The sequence below is a fragment of the Alligator mississippiensis genome, chromosome 3 (genome assembly GCF_030867095.1).
Source record: "Alligator mississippiensis isolate rAllMis1 chromosome 3, rAllMis1, whole genome shotgun sequence".
Taxonomy (NCBI): domain Eukaryota; kingdom Metazoa; phylum Chordata; order Crocodylia; family Alligatoridae; genus Alligator; species Alligator mississippiensis.
In genome coordinates this window covers 273,685,051-273,705,453 of record NC_081826.1, presented here as the reverse complement: position 1 = coordinate 273,705,453, position 20,403 = coordinate 273,685,051, and the positions used below count along the sequence as shown (strand labels likewise).

The 20,403-nt window shown below is 45.3% G+C and overlaps 1 long non-coding RNA gene across 3 annotated transcripts; it reads left to right on the top strand.

The window, feature by feature from the left end:
- The first annotated feature begins 874 nt into the window (after window positions 1-874).
- On the top strand, window positions 875-19,353 carry LOC132249627 (uncharacterized). Of its 3 annotated transcripts, none has more exons than XR_009461140.1 (5): window positions 875-2,849; window positions 3,659-3,797; window positions 10,556-10,631; window positions 16,121-16,594; window positions 18,907-19,353. It is a non-coding gene; the product is annotated as an uncharacterized LOC132249627 (long non-coding RNA). The 3 variants fall into 3 exon arrangements; XR_009461139.1 differs by having other exon boundaries at window positions 877-3,797; window positions 16,121-16,267; window positions 16,496-16,594; XR_009461138.1 differs by having other exon boundaries at window positions 877-3,797.
- The last annotated feature ends 1,050 nt before the right edge of the window (window positions 19,354-20,403 follow it).

Here is a 20,403-nt window from a genome sequence, read left to right as displayed (position 1 = left end):
CTTGGGGAAGGGGTTATAACAGGGAACCCTTGCTCTGTTACTAGGGGAGGGCTACGAAGCCAGCAGAGCTGGTGAAGCCCCTTTAAGAGAAGGGGTTTTGTGGCCCAGACAAAGGCAGCTGGCAGGGTGGAACTAATGAGTAGCCCTTATAGATTCATAGATTCATAGATTCATAGATGTTAGGATCGGAAGGGACCTCAATAGATCATCGAGTCCGACCCCCTGCATAAGCAGGAAAGAATGTTGGGTCTAGATGACCCCAGCTAGATGCTCATCTAACCTCCTCTTGAAGACCCCCAGGGTAGGGGAGAGCACCACCTCCCTTGGGAGCCCGTTCCAGACCTTGGCCACTTGAACTGTGAAGAAGTTCTTCCTAATGTCCAATCTAAATCTTCTCTCTGCTAGCTTGTGGCCATTATTTCTTGTAACCCCCGGGGGCGCCTTGGTGAATAAATACTCACCAATTCCCTTCTGTGCCCCTGTGATGAACTTATAGGCAGCCACAAGGTTGCCTCTCAACCTTCTCTTGCGGAGGCTGAAAAGGTCCAGTTTCTCTAGTCTCTCCTCGTAGGGCTTGGACTGCAGGCCCTTAACCATACGAGTGGCCCTTCCCTGGACCCTCTCCAGGTTATCCGCATCCCTCTTGAAGTGCGGTGCCCAGAATTGCACTCAGTACTCCAACTGCGGTCTGACCAGCGCCCGATAGAGGGGAAGTATCACCTCTTTGAATCTATTCGTCATGCATCTGCTGATGCACGATAAAGTGCCATTGGCTTTTCTGATGGTTTCGTCACACTGCCGACTCATGTTCATCTTGGAGTCCACTAGGACTCCAAGATCCCTTTCCACCTCTGTGCCACCCAGCAGGTCATTCCCTAGGCTGTAGGTGTGCTGGACATTTTTCCTCCCTAGGTGCAGCACTTTGCATTTCTCCTTGTTGAACTGCATTCTGTTGTTTTCTGCCCACTTGTCCAACCTGTCCAGGTCTGCTTGCAGCTGTTCCCTGCCCTCCGGCGTGTCTACATCTCCCCATAGCTTTGTGTCATCTGCAAACTTGGACAGAGTACATTTCACTCCCTCGTCCAAGTCACTGATGAAGACATTAAAGAGTATCGGTCCAAGGACCGAACCCTGCGGGACCCCACTGCCCACACCCTTCCAGGTCGAAACCGACCAATCCACCACGACTCTCTGGGTGCGACCCTCCAGCCAATTCGCCACCCACCGGACTGTGTAGTCATCCAAGTCACAGCCTCTTAACTTGTTCACCAGTATGGGGTGGGATACCGTATCGAAGGCCTTCCTGAAGTCTAAGTATACGACATCCATCCCTCCTCCTGTGTCCAGGCGTTTTGTAACCTGGTCATAAAAAGAAACTAGATTGGTCAGGCACGATCTGCCTGCCACGAACCCGTGCTGATTTCCCCTCAGCATAATTTGTCCTGCCGGGCTCTCACAAATGTGAGCCTTGATAATTTTTTCAAAGACTTTGCCAAGGATGAAGGTGAGACTGACTGGCCTATAGTTGCCCAGGTCCTCCTTCCTCCCTTGTCTCAGACCTGCTAATTGGTCAGGCTGGCCAGAAGGAGTGGGGCTCAGGGGTTATATAGGCTTGCCCTCAGGCTGGAGGGGTAGTCTTGCCCTAGACTGGGGAAGGGGCAGAATGCCCAGGCAGGCTGGAATGAGGCCTGGGAGCAATAAGGGAAACCCTGGTGAGCAAGGGCTGAGAGGAGGTTTCTCTTTGTGGCTTTTCCCTGCACAGGGCCCAGAAGGGATAAAGGATTGTTGCTTAGGGATTGCTTGTTTGTGAGTGCCCAGAAAGGTGGTAATTTCTGGCTGAAAGTGGACCAAGAACAACTATGAGAGGAGGTGGAGTTTGCATTGAAGGTGCCCTAAAGCACCCTGTGAGATTCATCCCTTGTGGGCAATGGGTCACACAATGAGAGAGGTGATTTAACCCCTTTTAGGGCTGGGGAACCAGAAGGGCCCACAGCCCCATTGTGGAGCCTAATCTCTGTGCCACTGCTACTGCAGAGCCCAAGCTGGACTAAGTGGGTCTAGGGATGCAGGAAGCACTTAGAGCAAAATAAATCCTGGCCAAGAAGGTCAGGGCCTGGACAAGTATAAAAAGGGGAAACCATGTGACCCAAAGGAAGCCCCCCACTCTAAGGCCCAGGATACATCCCACATAACTGGGTCCATGATTGGCAAGATATAGTGTAGCAGTTCAGAAGGGCTGGGGATAGGAGTAGGTAGGGGTGGGGGGAGGCAGGCCAGCTGGTTGCTGGAGTTTATGACCTCCCAGCAGGGCTAGGCTTGTCACAGGAGTCTTTGCAGCTTAAGAAAGATTTAAGAAGCACTGGGCTGAACCAGCAGAGCTTCAAGTTTCTTTTCAAAACTGTAACAGAGAACAGTCAGCCTTGTTGAGAGATCCTTGCTGCAGGGTTTTTAGATAGGCAGGGGGTGTCCTGCTAGGAGCTTTAAAAAGATCCCAGAGAAGGAAGCAAGCTGTGATTACAACTGCTTGCTACACGAAAGGGTCCAAGTTACTGTGCTGGGAGCCAGAGCCAAATAGGTTCTTCTTGAGTTCCCAGGACAGGACAGAAGGGTTTTTTTGTTTATTTGTTGGCTTGTTTCTTGCCTACAGATTGTGTTACCTGAGAAGACTGGCTGAGATGCTCTTTAAAGAGCAAGAGCCCACATGCAGAAGCCAGAAGGCTAGGTAACATGCTCACAGATGATAGTCACCTGCAACTAGAATGGATACCGAGGCCATGCTAAAATGGTTGGAGGGGCTGCATCGGCAGCAGCAATAATTGTTCCAGAAGCTCCACCTTCAGTAACAGCAGGTACAGTAGAGGTGCAGGAGGAGCTGCAACACTCCATGTTCTGGCTACTGGACTAGAGGCGACCAGTGTGCAGGTAGATGCTACTACCCTAGCTCAACCCAAAGAAAGTGGAAGGGGGTGGGACCCTCATGAAGATGGGATCAGAAGACAAGCCTGAGGCTTTTCTGGAGACTTTTGTGTCAATGGGCAGGGTGTACCAATAGCTCTGGGATCATTTGAGGGTTCTTTCCTATTTGCTACTCATAACAGATCTACAATTGTAGGATCAGTCTCCTACTCAAGGAAAGGCCTGATGAATAACTTTATTTTATGCCAAAAACATTCTTTTAAGATTTTTTGTGATTTTGTTTGGGCTGAGTAAACTACCAGGGATCTTAGCAGAGGTGGAAGCCTTCATTACCCTGTAGTCAGACAGTAAGGGAAAAATGTTCAGGCATCTGACATTCAAAAATAAAAGGAAAGCAAGGACTGAAGTGCTCAATGAATCACTGGTAGCAGCATGTTCTACAAGGGAAAGGGAAAAATAATTGCATCAATGTAATTAAAATAGATTAAACAGACAGGGAATGTATTAGTCATGGAAAAAACCTGACTCGCAGCACTTGAGAATAAATTTCTGGAAGACTGTTTCCATGATATGATGAAAATCATAAAAGAAAATATACAGACCTAAAAGAATCAAATAAAGGTGAGATCAGAAAATGAGCCTAATTGTGTGTGAAAATATTGGGACTAATAAGTTGTAAAAGTGCTTCTAAAATTGATCTTAAAAACAGACTAAGAACCAAATGTTTCCTCTCATTTCACAGGCAAGTAAAGACATAGATGTCATGCTTTTCTTTTTCTACCTGTTTGAGAAGAGGCTGCAGAGAGGTCATGCGAGAAGGGGATGGAAGGCAGTGGAAGTGTTTAAATATCTAAACTGTGGAGAAGCAAGTGGAGTAGCAGGTAGGTCAGGATCCTATGTGGATACATAGGATCATAGGAAAAGTAGGGCTGGAGGGGCCCCACACTGTCATCTAGTCCCCTTGCTCAAGACAGAATGACCTCTGACTAAACCTTCCCAGCCAAATGTCTGTCTCACCTGCTTGACAGTTTCTGTAGGTAGCCTATGCCAATGCTTGACCACCTCATAGTCAGGAAATTCCTCCTAATTTCCAACCTAAATATCCTCTGCTACAGCTTGAGGCCATTGCTCCTAATCCTGCCCACTATAGCCACAAAGAAAAACCCATCTCCATCCTCTCTATAATCTTCTTTCAGGTTTTTGTTAAATCCCCCCTTAGTCTTCTCTTATACAGACTAAATAACTTAAGATCTTTCAGCCTTTTCTCATATGTCACGCCTCCTAGATCTCTAATAATTTTTGTTGCTCAAAAAAAAAAAAGAAAGAAAAAAGAGGAGGCCACAAATATCCTTGAATTCGTACCCTCTCACCTCCCAGGCCAATGCCCAGGTGCTATTCAGATTCATGGGGCAGAAGATGTATAGAAGATCTAGCTACTACTTTTGACCTTGTGTTAAGTTCCTGGACTGGGTTAGAGGGTCCTTTTTCCTTCAAGTGACTTCTTATAACCTCTTCACAAAAGCTTGTAGGTCTGGGTTGAAGTAGGCCTTAGGCCACATTTGTCCACTGGGAAGTACTGTACTCATCTATGTGTGGAAACCGGTTTTACTTTTCACAAGAATAGTATTTGTAGAAGAAAAGCCTTGCTTTTTCTCTTTTCTAATTGCAAAGTTTCACGCTCATCAGAGCTTTGAGAAATTTTATAACCTGTTCTATGTGTTGTGGTTTATAACCAGAGTTTATGTTTAATGATTACATGATACAGGGCAACAGATGTGTTTTATAAACAATTTTAACACTTTTGAAGACAGCAAAGTACTTTGAACCACATGATGAATACATCAGCCATTACAGAACCAAGCTCATGGAAGAAATTGTTCTCTGTGTTAGAAACTGATTCTCAATTGGCTCATACCCATTTTGCGCCAGTGCAATTCTTCTGGTCTCTACATCTGATTTATATCAGAGGTACTGCGTGCTTTAACATTTTCACGCTTCCAAAGAAAAAAGGTTGAGGAAAGAGCCCTCTATTTGATGTTGATACATTTTTCAGTCATCTTAGGACAGGCAGCAAGCTTTAAAAGCAGTCATGTTTATTATAATATTTCCAAACTTAAGTAGTAGGGTCTCACCAAAAGGCTTTGAAACTATCAACATGGCCCCTTATAAGTTTATTACTCGCCTGTGAACTGGCATGTGTTTTATATTTGTTAGAGGAAGTTTTCTAATGTACACTTTCAGTGTTCCTTTACTGTAAACAACTTTGAAAGTCAGAACGTTGTACCATGAGCTAAGCTGGACTTTTACTGGTCACCAGGGTCAACTGCAGAACCGAGACTGACCTTCAATCTCTGACTCCAGTTAGTCAGAGAACTAATCTATTTTTCATTTTCAAGGCCATTTGTCTTCCTGAAAACCACAGCGATTTATATGATTCCAAAATTTGCACTTGGAAAAAATTATTGCAGTCTTTGTCTGTATTTATTTTTACCATGTGTTCATACTAGTGATTTAAACATTACAAAAGGTGCAGGTTTATTTAAATTAGAGGACTCAGTGGCTGTGTTAGTGTTCAAGGTTTGTATAGGTTCTTTCCATTCTAAATGGGATTTGATACCAATGAATCAAGTGATAAGTATATGGTTATGATTTTTTTACATTTTGCTAAATAATAGGAGCTATTACCCACAGTATATGTCAGGTTGTCATATTTTGGATATTGGACCAACTGCTGCCTTGCTGTGTTACACCTCAAACAATCCCACTCAGTACAAGTGCATGATCTCTGTGGATTTGCACTGAAGTTAAATGTGGTTGTTGTTGAGCCCAACATTTGTCCTTTGAGCTTACTAGAGTTACAATAGCCTTATGATTTCCAGAACTTAGCAAATCATAGGCTGTGGTATACCAGCACTATCTTTTCACCACTGAAGAAGAATTACATTTCCTTTGTGGTATAGTATTTTGTACACACAATTACTCTGAACAATAACTAGAGTTAGACACATCACTCATCATGAAGTAGGACAAATGATCAGCTCTCAATGTATATTGGGGAAAGGGAGAAACTAAAGTTACAATAGAAATGTAGGCACTAAGAACTAAGTAGAAGAGAAAAAATCTTGTAAAAGACAAGGATATTGCTAAAAAGATAGTCTCCTTGTATTTAAAATACCAGTGCAGAAATGTAATATATTTCTAACTTGGTCATACTTTTTAAAAGTTTTGGGTACCTGACTCCTATTGGGAGCTATAGGCATTCTAGCTCAGGAACGTCACATGTAGGTAAAGCATTGATCCCAGAATTTTGGTGCTGATTAAGATAGCTTTGTACTAATGCCTTCATATCTATATTACTATGCTTTGGAACAAAAGGATGGAATGATTTAAATTGCATGTATAACACCAAGGGGACCATTACCTCAGGAACGTACAATTTCAGTTTCTTAACAGGAAGATTCCTTGCATTCTCTCAGGAGGGAATCAAGAGAGAGCAATTTTGAGAAGGATGTGAAAGTGATACTTATTTTTTGAGGGGATAACTTGAAGAAAATCAGAGATGGGGGATGGTCCTGTATGTATGTATGTAAATCCCTCTGACAAAATGTAGGATGTCATAGATACTTCACACATATGTTGTTTGAAAATGTATATGGTATTTGTAATTGGTATTCATAGGGAGCCAACATCAATATGTTACAATTTTAACTCAATAATACCTATAGCTTTTGGCTTTGGTATCTAATGAAATTTTCCCTTACTGCATTGGTACTCACCTACCTACATGCTAGAGAGTTGGTACAGAATTTGTGAACCCTAAGTAATATGTAGATTTAGAACAGAGGCGGCAAATATTTTGGGTGGAGGGCTGCTTAATGAGTTTTGGTGAGCTGTTGAGGCTGCAAGGGTAGCTCTGCCCCCTGACAGGTGCTCCCTGATAGCATGCTATCTTGGGACTGGAACCCCTGAACTTTGCCACTGGAAGTCCCTCCCCTTGTCCCCAAAAGTACTCCTTTTGGGAAGGGGGTTTGCCATCTTAGAAGTGGAAAAAAAATGAATTGTATACTAAAAATCAAACATTGACAATAATATATTTTAATTTTATTTAAAAAAATATGTTTCTCCTCATTTATGTGTGTTTGTGTGGTATATATAGAAGTGGCTGCATAATAGCCCAAAACAAAGTCTTATTCTAGTATATTGTAGACGAGTATGGAGGGGTGGGTATACCCACAGTTTGTGGGGGGCTGGGAGTGTGTGTATATGGATATATGTTTCGCACATGTGCGAGAGCCCGGCAGGACAAATTATGCTAAGGGGAAACCAGCACGGGTTCGTAGCAGGCAGATCATGCCTGACTAATCTAGTCTCTTTTTATGACCAGGTTACGAAATACCTGGACACAGGAGGAGGGGTGGATGTCATATACTTAGACTTCAGGAAGGCCTTTGATACGGTATCCCACCCCATACTGGTGAACAAGTTAAGAGGCTGTGGCTTGGATGACTACACAGTCTGGTGGGTGGCGAATTGGCTAGAGGGTTGCACCCAGAGAGTCGTAGTGGATGGGTCGGTATTGACTGGGAAGGGTGTGGGCAGTGGGGTCCCGCAGGGCTCAGTCCTTGGACCGATACTCTTTAATGTCTTCATCAGTGACTTGGATGAGGGAGTGAAGTGTACTCTGTCCAAGTTTGCGGATGACACAAAACTGTGGGGAGAAGTGGACACGCAGGAGGGCAGGGAGCAGCTGCAAGCAGACCTGGATAAGTTGGACAAGTGGGCAGAAAACAACAGAATGCAATTCAACAAGGAGAAATGCAAAGTGCTGCACCTAGGGAGGAAAAATGTCCAGCATACCTACTGCCTAGGGAATGACCTGCTGGGTGGCACGGAATTGGAAAGGGATCTTGGAGTCCTAGTGGACTCCAAGATGAACATGAGTCGACAGTGTGACGAAGCCATTAGAAAAGCTAATGGCACTTTATCGTGCATCAGCAGATGCATGACGAATAGATTCAAAGAGGTGATACTTCCCCTCTATCAGGTGCTGGTCAGACCGCAGTTGGAGTACTGCGTGCAATTCTGGGCACCACACTTCAAGAGGGATGTGGATAACCTGGAGAGGGTCCAGAGAAGGGCCACTCGTATGGTTAAGGACTTGCAGGCCAAGCCCTATGAGGAGAGACTAGAGAACCTGGACCTTTTCAGCCTCTGCAAGAGAAGGTTGAGAGGCAACCTTGTGGCTGCCTATAAGTTCATCACGGGGGCACAGAAGGGAATTGGTGAGGTTTTATTCACCAAGGCACCCCGGGGGTTACAAGAAATAATGGCCACAAGCTAGCAGAGAGCAGATTTAGAGTAGACATTAGGAAGAACTTCTTCACAGTTCGAGTGGCCAAGGTCTGGAATGGGCTCCCAAGGGAGGTGGTGCTCTCCCCTACCCTGGGGGTCTTCAAGAGGAGGTTGGATATGCATCTAGCTGGGGTCATCTAGACCCAGCACTCTTTCCTGCCTATGCAGGGGGTCGGACTTGATGATCTATTGAGGTCCCTTCCGACCCTAACATCTACAAATCTATGGGTATGTCAGGTGTGGGGGAGGTTGTGGCAGTGTGTGTGGATGTGGGTGGGTGAGTATATGGGGTTTTTGGGGGAAGTGTTTGTGGGGATGTGTGGGTGTATGTGGCTGGGTATGGGGTTGTTGGGTGCATGGAGGGGGAGGGTAACTGGGAGCGTGTGTGGGTGGGTAGGGCATATGAGTGTGTGTGTGTGTGTGTGTGTGTGTGTATTTGTGGTAAGGTGTGTGCATGTAGCAGTGAGCTGGGCTCCCCCCAGAAGCACATGGGTGTGTGCATGCGGGGGGAGTATGAGTGGGGGAGGGTGTGGGGTTTGTGGGGGAAGATAGGGGAGGGTGTGGGTGTGGTGTGTGATTACGTGTAGGGGGGTGAGTGTGGTTGTGGGGTTTGTGAGGGAGGGTTTGTCAGTTGGTGGGGTGTGCATGGGAGTCCCCCCCATGTGCCCCTCTGAGCACCCGACCCTGCCCCATGACAGCCTGCAGTCCTGTGGCGCCTTCCCACTACCACCAGCAGCACACAGCCCATCCCTATGCCACATCCACTCCAGACTCAGCCTCAGTCAGAGCAGATCACTGCACCACCTGGCTGTGGTGCATCCTGCCTCCCCTTGGGCATGCAGCAGGGCTGAGGTGGCTCCGTGTTAGGACTGCCTCTGCTGCTTCCCATGCCCACACCTGCTGCTTCCTGCTGCCACCCCCCCGCCCCTGCTGCTCCCTATGCCCGCTGCCACTTCCCATTGCACACTGCCACCACCACTCTCCCTGCTGGCCCCTGCCCTGCCTGCTGGCTGCTCTGATTCTAGGCAGCCCTGGCCAGCACCACGTGGTTTGCAGCTGCGTGGGCTGATCATTTTAGTTTCCCCCCTCCCTCTGTCCAATCTTTTCTGATTTTGCACTTGGACAGAGGGAGGGGCGGGGAACAGCCAAAGGGTCTCCAGGCCAGAAGCTGCAGAGGCTTCTGGATGGGGGCTGGGGCTGGGTCCTGAGGTTGGGGGGCAGTGCGGAGCTGGGAGGACCTTGCTGATCAGTTGCTGGGTCCTGCTGCTGGCTCCCCACTGGCACCTTGTCTTCTTTGACAAGCAGCCATGTGCAGATAAAAATAATTTTCTAAAATTTTTAGGGGCCCCAAGGGCCAGATCAAATGGCTGGGTCAGTCAGATTCAGCCCACAGGCTGTATTTTACCCAACCCTGACTTAGAAGGTGACTTTTTAGCCTCTCACTTTCTGCATAATTTAAGCTCTTATTTAATTTTTAGAAATCCAAACCTCATAAATAGAAGAAAAATCTTCCACATATGAAACAATATAGAATTGTCTTCCTGAATTTGTTATCAAATGGAAAAGAACAATAGCTGTAGGAAGCCTATTATATCAAATGAATTCAGGCCATGCTGGGGCTGCTGAGCAAGAAGATACAATTGTGTTAAAGCTGATGACTGCGTGGATAAGGATGGTTATAATGCTGGAATAGAAATGGATTTTGGCTAAGTGTGGAGGCACAGATTACAAAAAGTTTGAATTTGAGAATATGGTATATACATAATGACAGGAAACCAGTAGAGGGACTGAAAGTTAGAAGTAATGTGATCAAACCAATCTGGTGTAAAGAGGATATTAGATGCAATGTATTATATGGAGTGGAAGGTAGAGATGCGAATACCCGGGTCCTGAAAAAGACTAAGAGTGGAAATGAAGCATCCTGTAATGCTTAATAAGCATTCAGATGTCATGTTTATCGGGAATAGCAGAGGCCCTGCATTATTATGAAATGCATACTTGAATTTCATGAATAATCTTGAATTTGCTTATGGTTCAGAACATTTTCATAGGCTATCAGCAGCACTATCATAGTTACTTCAATGATCTCATTCCTATGCTTTCATCCATATTAAATGTATCCAATATAGCTTTTGACACTTCTTTTTGTCTACAACGGCTTTGTAGTACCAATTTATATCCACTGTACCATCCTCTAAGGCTGCCAGATACTTCACTGTGGAACCAAAATACTGCCAAGTCATTATATTCAGTATTATATTTGGATCTTTCATTTGTCATCCCTCAGGTTTGCATCGGCTTTGAATGCAAAGAGCAATATTCTCCTGCCATCCACTGAGTAGATGTGATTTGTGGGAAGAAAGGTTAGCACAACAGAAGTGGGTAAAATGGCATAAATCTGCACATTTGAAAAATAAAAGATGGATCAAGAAAGAACTAGAACCGGGGGATGAGGGAGATACTTTGGTAATATGCATTATTTTTCTCTGTTGATAGCACAATATTTGCAGTTCTTGCTGGCTTACCGTAGATTTTTTAAATGCATTACTGAGAATTCTGACAAACATTCCCAGTAAAAAAATATTCCGGGTTTGGACCATGTGAATATGGGGATAACAAGGAATAACGGCCACAAGTTGTTGGAGAGTAGGTTTAGATTAGACATCCATAAGAACTACTTCACAGTTAGGGCAGCTAGGATCTGGAACCAACTTGCAAGGGAAGTGGTGCGGGCTCCTACCCTGGGGGTCTTTAAGAAGTGGCTTGATGCCTACCTGGCTGGGGTCATTTGAGCCCAGTTTTCTTCCTGCCCAGGGCAGGGGGTCGGACCTGAAGATCTGCAAGGTCCCTTCTGACCCTGCTTCTATGATTCTATGATTTCTTAAAAATGTCTGGCATCTCCCTGTATTGCCACCTGGGATCTTAGTTCCAGGTATGCTGGAACAAAGGATTACTACTTTTCTATTAACCATGTTTCAGTTGGCTCCCCAGTCTTCCATGTACCACAGCCGAACCAGTTCAAGGGATGGGGTGAGCAGTCTGATATTGGCCTTCACTAGACACAAGAAAAAAACTGAGGATATCCTGCCTTCTGAGGCACAGTTTCTTTCCTTTCTCTCTCTCAGAACTGTGCAGGATAATGTGCCAACCTTTATATGTGTCAAATTTAGAAATGCACCAAACAATCCTTTCTGGGCGCATCTGCATGAGACATTTCCTGTAGTTGCCTAATTAGCAGTAAAGTCTCAGCGTCTGCATGTGGGGCCCTATTAGGGTGCAGTAAACTAATAAACACCACTGTACGATAATACTTGTCAACCCAAATACTATCGTATGACAGCGTTATTTAGTGCACCTCAATGCACATGTAGATGCTGAGGGGGCTGGCTGGGGCATGAGGGTGTTTCAGTGCAGGGGCTGCCTGCTGGCTAGCCCCACACTGGAGCACCCTCAAATCCCAGCCAGTCCCTCTGTAGCACACTGAGCTGGGGGAGGAGCAGCTCTGGGCTGGCAGGCTGATGCCCCCAGGTCCTTTGCCAGCTGGGGCTCTTCAGCTCTGGCTCAGTGTGCTGCGGTCCGGGACGCACGTGTAAATGCTGTGCCCAGGAGCAATAAATTCCAGTGCAAACTTGCCAGAGTTTATTGCACCGCATTAATAACACTTGTAGATGCACCCACAGAAACAAACAGGAGTTGTATAGATTGATTTATGAAAGAATCTTGCAGTATTTACAGTGTCTTTCATAGTTTCCATGGGATTACTTCAGAAGCAGTATGGAATGCACTTTATGCAGATTTTCAGTGAAAAAAATCTGTGGTTTGGTAATTCATTAATCCCTTACATTCTGCTTGGATTAGTAGCCAATCCTCATCTTTAGTTGATGTTTTAAGCAACCTAGAGCTTCAGTTACATAGGCACAGATGATGTATTGTTCTGCAGTGTTTTTATTAACTTTGGCAGAAGTTATGAGGAAAACACGTGTATGCTTTTCTGATACAAGAAGTACAAGAAAAATAAAGATTACTTATTGTTGACTCCCAGAGGTGTTCTGGGGACTAAGGAAGGATTGGGATGCCTGTCCCACCAGAGCCAAGTACTCAAGAGGATACATTTCAATACATTTTAAAAGTGAGATTAATATTGAAATACAAGTGGTACACAAATGACAAGACAACTTAGGTAAAGCATTTTAAACCAAATTATCTAACGTTGTTCATGAAGGAATTTTTAATAATTGAAATAAAGAGACTAATTTTAAATATACTAAATACTAAAGTCTTAAAAGCCTCTAACAGATAACATGGTTCTTTGGGTAAATGTGATATTTTTTATTAGACCAAATAAATAGTTGGAAAAATTATTCTTTGCAAGCTTTCAGGCACAAACGCCCATATTCATGCATAGGGAGAGTCTGCTGTCATTCTGTGTTCTCCTGGATGGAATAGAAGCCAATATGTAAAACTAGTGAATTTAGTGAATTGCTTGTCAAGAATGATGGAGTGGGGGGGAGGTGGGACAGAGCAGGGAAAGCTTGCTAACCCTAACTGCACCCCCCGTGCCGCCACTGCCTCCCAGGAGTGTGTGTGTGGGGGGGGGGGGAAGCTTGCCCGCTGTTTCCCCCCCGCACCTTCTGCCAGAACCCCACACCACCGCTGCCTCCAGGGAGTGTGCGGGGGGAGGGAACTCTGTTCCCGCTGTCACGGCGGTGCTATGCTGCCTCTGAGGAGCAGGGCTGGTGGGAGGCAAGACCAAGTGGTACTGGCCTCATCCCCACTGTTCCATCCCTGATCCACTGCCTCCAAGTAGCAGAGGGGGGTGCCCCTTTGCCCCCAGTGCCATGGTGGTGCTCTGCCGTGCCACCGCATCCTGTCCGTAATACTCTTGGAGCACTCTGATTGGTTGTTTCAGTAACCAGTTGGCATGCTCCAAGAGCATTACGGACAGACAGACAGACTAAGCTCTTTATTATATTACAATTCAGGTCTGTGGAAATGCAGATACATGGCAGTGAGGACCAGAGGCCATGGGAGACATTAGGTGTGAGACAGGTATGTGCAAGGGAGTGGGGGGTGTAGGGGGGAGTGTTGACCTGGTGACAGAATGTAGCTGGTAACATGTGGAGAGGTTGCCTGGGATTATCAGATGTCAGGCAGGTTATAATATGCCATAAATCCAATGTCTATATTTAGTCCATGATTTTTTGTATACAGTAGATTTATGAAGTGAAGTTCATAGGTTCATCTATGAAAGGTGTTTTTTAAACTCTCTTTTAGGATTAGAACCTAGAGACTGGAGAGAGAGTGGTTGATTGGAGAGAGAAATGTGCACCCACAGGTATTTGGGTATTTTTAACTTTGATAGATTTTTGGTGTGCATTCATTCTGGTACATGGTTGTTGTTTGGTTTTTCCTACATATTTTCCATCAGGGCATTTAGTGCACTGGGTAAGAGAGATAACATTTCTGGAGGTGCAGGTGTAAGATCCAGGAATGGTGATGGTTCTGTTGTGGGGGGTAGTAATAGTGGGGGTGGTGATGTGTTGGCAGATTTTACATTTCTTGTCCCAGCATGGTCTGGATCCATTTGGTGTGCTTTGGGCCATAGGAAGCTTGCTTTTGGTGATGAGATTCATGAGGTACAGTGCTTGGTTAAAGGCTAGGATGAATGGTTCTGGAAAGATCTCTTTAAGAATTGGGTCTTCTTCGAGTATGGGTTGCAATTGTTTGAGGATTTTCAATATTGGTCCCAGAAGCTCCTGAGAGCTAGTAGCCCTGAGCTACTTGCCAGGGCAGCTTTTTATACTGCTGGGGCCAGAATAGGGCAGCTTTTTATACTGCTGGAGACAGCACAGGTGCTGGCCCTGGGCTCTAGCTCCCCCTGGCTGCAGATCTGGGAGGAGCCAGGCAGGGTTATTTTGCCCCAAGTAGCACAATTTGCTCCACAGCAAAGTGCATGTCCAAGCACGTGCACTGAGGCAAAAAGCCCTGGCTTAAATTTGCACTGCTTCTATTTGAGCTGCTGCAAGTGCACATGCTTGCATGTGTCGATGCACCCTAGGAGGGTATTGCTGGGAAGGTGGTCTATGTTTTTAAGTTTTCATAGAAAGTCTGTTGTGTCTTTAACAAAACACAACCTTTCTCTGAGCCTAATCTGCACATAAAATAAACTGTTCCAAACAGGAGATTTTACCACACCTTCACTTCTCCTATGAAATATGAGCTTTCATTTCTACCCAGGAGAACTTTTACAGTCTTTTCTCCTATGCCTGAAGAAGGGTATTTGTACCCAAAAGCTTGCAATTAAAGAATTTTTTGTAAAAATCTAGTTGGTCTAATAAAAGATATCACCTCTACCATGAGCCCTCATTGCTTTTGCCTCTAGACCAATATGGCTATAACCTGGATACCTGACATATGGAATATATCAAATTTTAGCCGATTTTTTTTTAAATGACACGTTTATAATTTTACAAGGAGGAAGAAAGATTGACCACTTGAAACCTTAGATCCTGCTCCAGCCTTTGTTTGAGATAATTTGCATCATCACAGAGCCTCATCACCAGGGATCCTGTTTTTCTCTGATTAAAAACTGCCAATTCTCTGATTAAAAACCCAAAATCAGTGATAAAAAGTGAAGGCCCCTCACAGCCCCTCCCAGTGCTGCTGGCGCCCTGCACTCACCACAACAGTCTCAACAGCCCTCCTGATGCCCCTTGCAACAGTCCCCCAGACACAAACATGCAGACACAGACACTGACCCCCACCCCATCAAGTAAGTGTGTGTGGGGGAAGGGGCGAGGCAGGGTGAGGGAAAGGGAAGGTGCTGGGGGGTAGATCAAGAAGGGGGGGGAGTGTGCCCCTGTGCCCACTCCAGGAGTGGGGCCAGGGGGTGAGGGCAAGGGTGTCACTGTGGGCCACACACATGCCAGCCAACCTAACAGGAGGTTCGCACATGGAGGCTGCCATCGCAACTCTGCCACTGCACCCTGTGCTGCCATCCGACGGCCACCTGCACGACTTTGTGGGCAAGCGGTGCAGGGCACGGCAGCAGCAGTGCGGTAGCAACCACTGTGTGTGGGCCATATATGTGCCACCCGGGTGGGGGGGGTGAAATAGGGGACTTGCATGCAATGGCATACCTTGCAACCAGCTGCATGGTTCTGCGGTGGTGCAGGGTGGTGGCAGCTTTGCATGCAGGCTGGGGGGGCTTTGTGGGCAAATGCTGCCAGTGTGGAGCCATGCCCTTCCTTCCTGGATCCTAGAGGTAAGTGGGGCTTGGGGGCTGTGGGGCAGGGCTGGGGAAGATGGTTGGGGGCTGAGGGAGTAGGGGGGGGCTGCCAGCCCAAGGCGGCATGTTGCAGCTGGGAGCAGGGCCAGGGGGTGAGGGCAGGGGTGCTCCTCTGCAGGGGGGCTTTGTGGGCAAGCAATGCAGGGTGCAGTTTGGTGGTGCCCGCCATGTGCAGGCTGCACACATGCCACGTGGCCGCCTGCCAAGGTGAGCAGGAGAGGGAGGCTGGCATGTGGCCGGAGCATAGCTCCGTGGCCAGCTCTGTAGCCACAGTGAGGGATGGGGGCAGGGGGGCTGCTTACCTGGACCGCCATGATGGCAGTGATGGCCACTGCCTATAAAACCTCTCACTGCAGCTGTGGAGCCATGCCCGGAGCTATGTGGCCAGTTGCTGGGTGGCAGCAGCAGCATGGTGGTGGCCAGGTGGCATGCAGCCATCCCCACCACCACCCCACACTGTGCTGTTGCCGCCGGGGCTGGGGGTTTCCCACCCTTTTTGCAATCAGCTCTTGCAGGCTGGAGCTGTGCCCCTGTATTTACAAACCCTGTATTTCTCTGGTACAGGCACCATGGAAATTAACTCTAAGGCTGTTTCTGGAGGACAGCATCACAAACTCTGACAAAAGGAGCCTGTTGGATTGGAGCTGGGATCAGGAAGCGTGGTAGTGCAGTGAATTTCCATGTAACGCTGTGGACTATAGGGAACTCAGGGTACATGCCTATAATTCCAGTACTTTTTGAGACACCAGAACAAGAGAGGAAAGCACAAAAATGACCTTAAATTACTTTAGCTCCTCTTATATTGAGGCTTTGAGTTGTGTTAAAAGTCCCACTTTGCATGCACACCTCAGTTTAAGTATTAAAGGGTTTATTTTAAGACTAAAGATGAATATTTTATCTTTTATCTTTGAACATCTTGTGTCTTCGGAATTTCACCAGTCCAACATGTGGTTAACAGACTAGATAGAGTGCAGAATTTGGACCTGGTAGACCCCATCTGCAAATGAAGACCAAAATAGGAACAATGACATTGGACAGGTACAACTGGGCAGAATTTGGGTCTTAAGATATTTATTTTTTCTTTCTCACATATCATCTGAAATAGGATGAGTCTCTGCTACTGACATGGAATTAAGATGAGGCCTTGGGTTCTCAGCAATTTTATGATGTCTGCCAAATCACTGATTTTAATTCTGGACATTTCCCACACTGCTCGAGTCAGCTTGAGCTTGTTTACACTGTATCTGTGCTTAGCTTGGGAGAAACATGCCACACTCGCTCACTCCTGCTCCATGCATGCCAAATCCTGGAAAGGGCTGCTGCAAAATATCTATGCTGCCTAACTGTGGGCTTTTAGCATTCATGGAGGGAAGTGAATGAGGTGCAAGCTTCTCAGTTGTACTCTTCAATCAGTTTTGTGATAGGGTAGACATGCCATCACTCACCAGTGATGGAAAGAGCATGGTAGCTTAGCTGATCTCTGATTCTCTCTCTCTGTCTCTCTCTCTCTCTCTTCTTTCTTTCCCTAAGACAAAGAAAAAGGCAAAACAATGGGCAGTGGAAAAATACAATAGGACCAAAACAAACAAAATCAACAGGGAGAAAGAAAATAAAGGAATCTGAAACCTTGGCTGAGGGGAGGGGGCTTGCTAAGAACCTGTCCTCAGAAGGAAGGAGATTGTAGAGAAGAAGGGATTGTTTTGTACAGAATATGGAAATATATGCTAGGCAGAGGTACAACTTAGGTTTAACTGCAGGAGCCTCAGGCCTCACTCACTGCTGGATTCAGATACCTCCCATATTGCTCAAAATCAGACCCTGAAAATTTACTAGCTCAATCTGCATTTAATATTTAGCGATCGAGACTGCAACAATGAATTCTCTTATTCTCAAACCAGACGCAGAACGGTGGAAGACAGCTCTGTTACCACTTAGTACAGAGCGTTCAGTCATGGGTCCAGCTGAAATACACACAGAGATGGGATCAAGTCATCAAGCCTGGAACCACCTTTCAACCCCTCTGTTCTCTCAAGCCTTGGAGTATTTGAATCCTGGCTTTTGGTTTAGATCCTTCTCCTGCCACCCCTACCCCGGCCTTGCCTTCCTACATTGGGTCCCTGTCATCTCTTCAGTTAGGGATGTTTAGACCTGGGATTTTGATTTGGGTCCCATGTCTGCATCCTTGCTTACTTCCATTATTGGCAGGTCCTTAATCCTGGATCTCCTGCAGCAGACATTATTATTTATTACCACCCTGTGATAGGGAAGTTTCCAAAAAATAAATGCCACTCTGGAGAGTAGAACACAAGCCTGTGCCAATAGGATGACAAGTAGAGACTGTCAAATGAAAAACATTTCATGTAGCTTCCATAAAGGGAAATCATAATAAAACTCCATTATGAGCATGTGGATGTGCACATGTGTGTGTAGGGGAGAGGGGATAGGGCCTCAGAGAGAGGTTTCCCACTTTTAACAAATCTCGTTTCCTTTGTCTAGAGTTTTCATTCAGGACTTCATCTTTACCCACACAGTCCCTTGTGCTTCTTCCTCCTGTGCACTTCCCCCTTCCAACCCTTCTTTAAAACCCTGATTTTTAAAGCTAGCATTGGGTGAAAGGCATACACAAGAGGGAAACTAAGCTTCAGGAAAAATGCATCTGCGGGACTGCTGATACTGCCTGTTCAACTATAGTTTGTGGGGAGAGCTGTTCTTATTGCAATTTTTCTTATGAAAAAAGAGTCCATTTGGGGTTGAGTAGACCATTTTGCTTAGATTCAGAAGAGTTACTAAATTAGTTCTGTTCCTCTGTAACAAAGAAGCATCCACAGATATATTGCTGGAATAGTCTTGGAACTGGCAGAGAAGAACTGAGGTGGGTTTGTTGTGGAGAATGGTTGAGCCCAAGTAATTAGCAGGGATCATAGTTTTCCATGATAAAAACCACAAAATTCCCTGTTAAAAAACAAAAATCTGTGTTTTTCTGTGATTAAAATGAAATACTGAACTTTAGTTTCACTAGTCACTATATCTAGATATCTATATCTATGTAGATGTAGATATAGGTATCGGTTGAACACAATGTTTTATTGATGTATTTACATTTTTAAGCAAGTTTGAAGCCTACCATTGTGATCAATCATCACAATAAAACAAAATGTATAGAATTTCCTTTTGTATTTCTTACAGATACCAAATACTTCTATGTCTGTATTCTATATTTTCAAAAAATGTTTTTTTAAATGCACAAAAATAAAGCGAAATTGCTTTTATATTAACATTACTCACTTTCTGAGTTAGTCCTGGTTGTTAAAATAGAGTTGCAGCATTCCAGCTACATTTTTGTCTTTCAGATGTTGGCGCTGAGCACAGAAAAGAACCAAAAGTTTGATGAAACTTCTTTCCACGTCAGCTGAATTTACAGTCAGTTGGAGGAGAACCATTGTGTGTTTTGCCAGGTTGGGAACGTGATCTTCAACAGCCATCCAGAAGTGAATGGGATCCTCAACGTCTCCAGACGCATCTTTGGCAAACTTTAAATACACTGGTCATTTCATATTTCATTCATCAGACAGCTTTAATTGTAGTTTCACAGTTTCATAATCTGTACAAACAGCACCTATTTGTTTAGAATCGACTGCATGAACAGCATGGAGAAAATCAATTGCTGGTTGTTTATTTTTTACGTTCTACTGTGTCATTTTTTCAGTAGCACTTCGAGCAGCTGCAGATCCATTTACATTATCAGGTGATGATGCAAGGTGCTCCAACCATGAAATTAAATCCAGGACAACACTGTACACTTTGTGTATTTGGTGTTTTTGGTACTGTAAAACATCCAGTACTGTCACCAGGTGTCTGCAGTTCTCTGCAATGTATTGTAGGTCAATGTGCACATTTTCAACTGTTAACAGGCTGGCTAGTGCCTGCAAAACAGGTATAGCCCCATGTTCCATTCATTCATGCTCCATGAGCCCATGGTAGAATTGGCAGTACTATGCATGGTACTTTACAGAATTGAACCATGTATTTCACCTGGTCACAACTGGTTCAGGTGGAAGCATTGGGGAATCAACACTTTCATAGTTGTTAGGGTTGGAAGGGACCTATTAGATCATCGAGTCCAACCCCCCTGCCCTGGGTAGGAAAGAGTGCTGGGGTCAGATGACCCCAGCCAGGTGTTTGTCCAATCTCCTTTTAAACACAAGGAAGGGGACTTTGTTCATTCAGTTCTCAAGAATGGTGCACAGCAAGCTGGAGCTTTTTACTAAAAGTGACTTCATCAAAGCAACAAATTGATCCACTTACTTAAAGGTATCTCAGCAAGTATTTCCTGCCAGAGTGACTATATGTGCATAGCAATAATTATGTACACCATTTGACCACAGATTGAGAAGCACATCATTCCAAGCCTTTACTATTGTAGCCTGGGTGTACACGGGTTTGTACTCCCCTCTCCAATTGAGGGAATTATTGGCAGGGCAGTGTGGTGTGGAGGGACACAACAGCCCAGCAGCCACCTCCGTCCCATATAGAGTCAGGCTCAGTCAATCAATTACTTAACTATATACAAATTTATTATTACAACAAAACCATTAAAGGGTAAGGACATAAATTACACACACACACACAATCAATTATTATTTAAAAATACAGATGAACAACCCAGAACAAAGGATATTGATCAGGCAACCTTATAACTCTATTAATATACAAACTATTGCTTCAACTTACCCATGCAAATTATAAGGCACAGTCTATATATATAACCAGCAGTCCTTAGACTACCTGGGTGCCCTCCAGGGCAAGGGCCCCACTCCCAAGGTACCACTACAGGAAAGGAGGCGGGG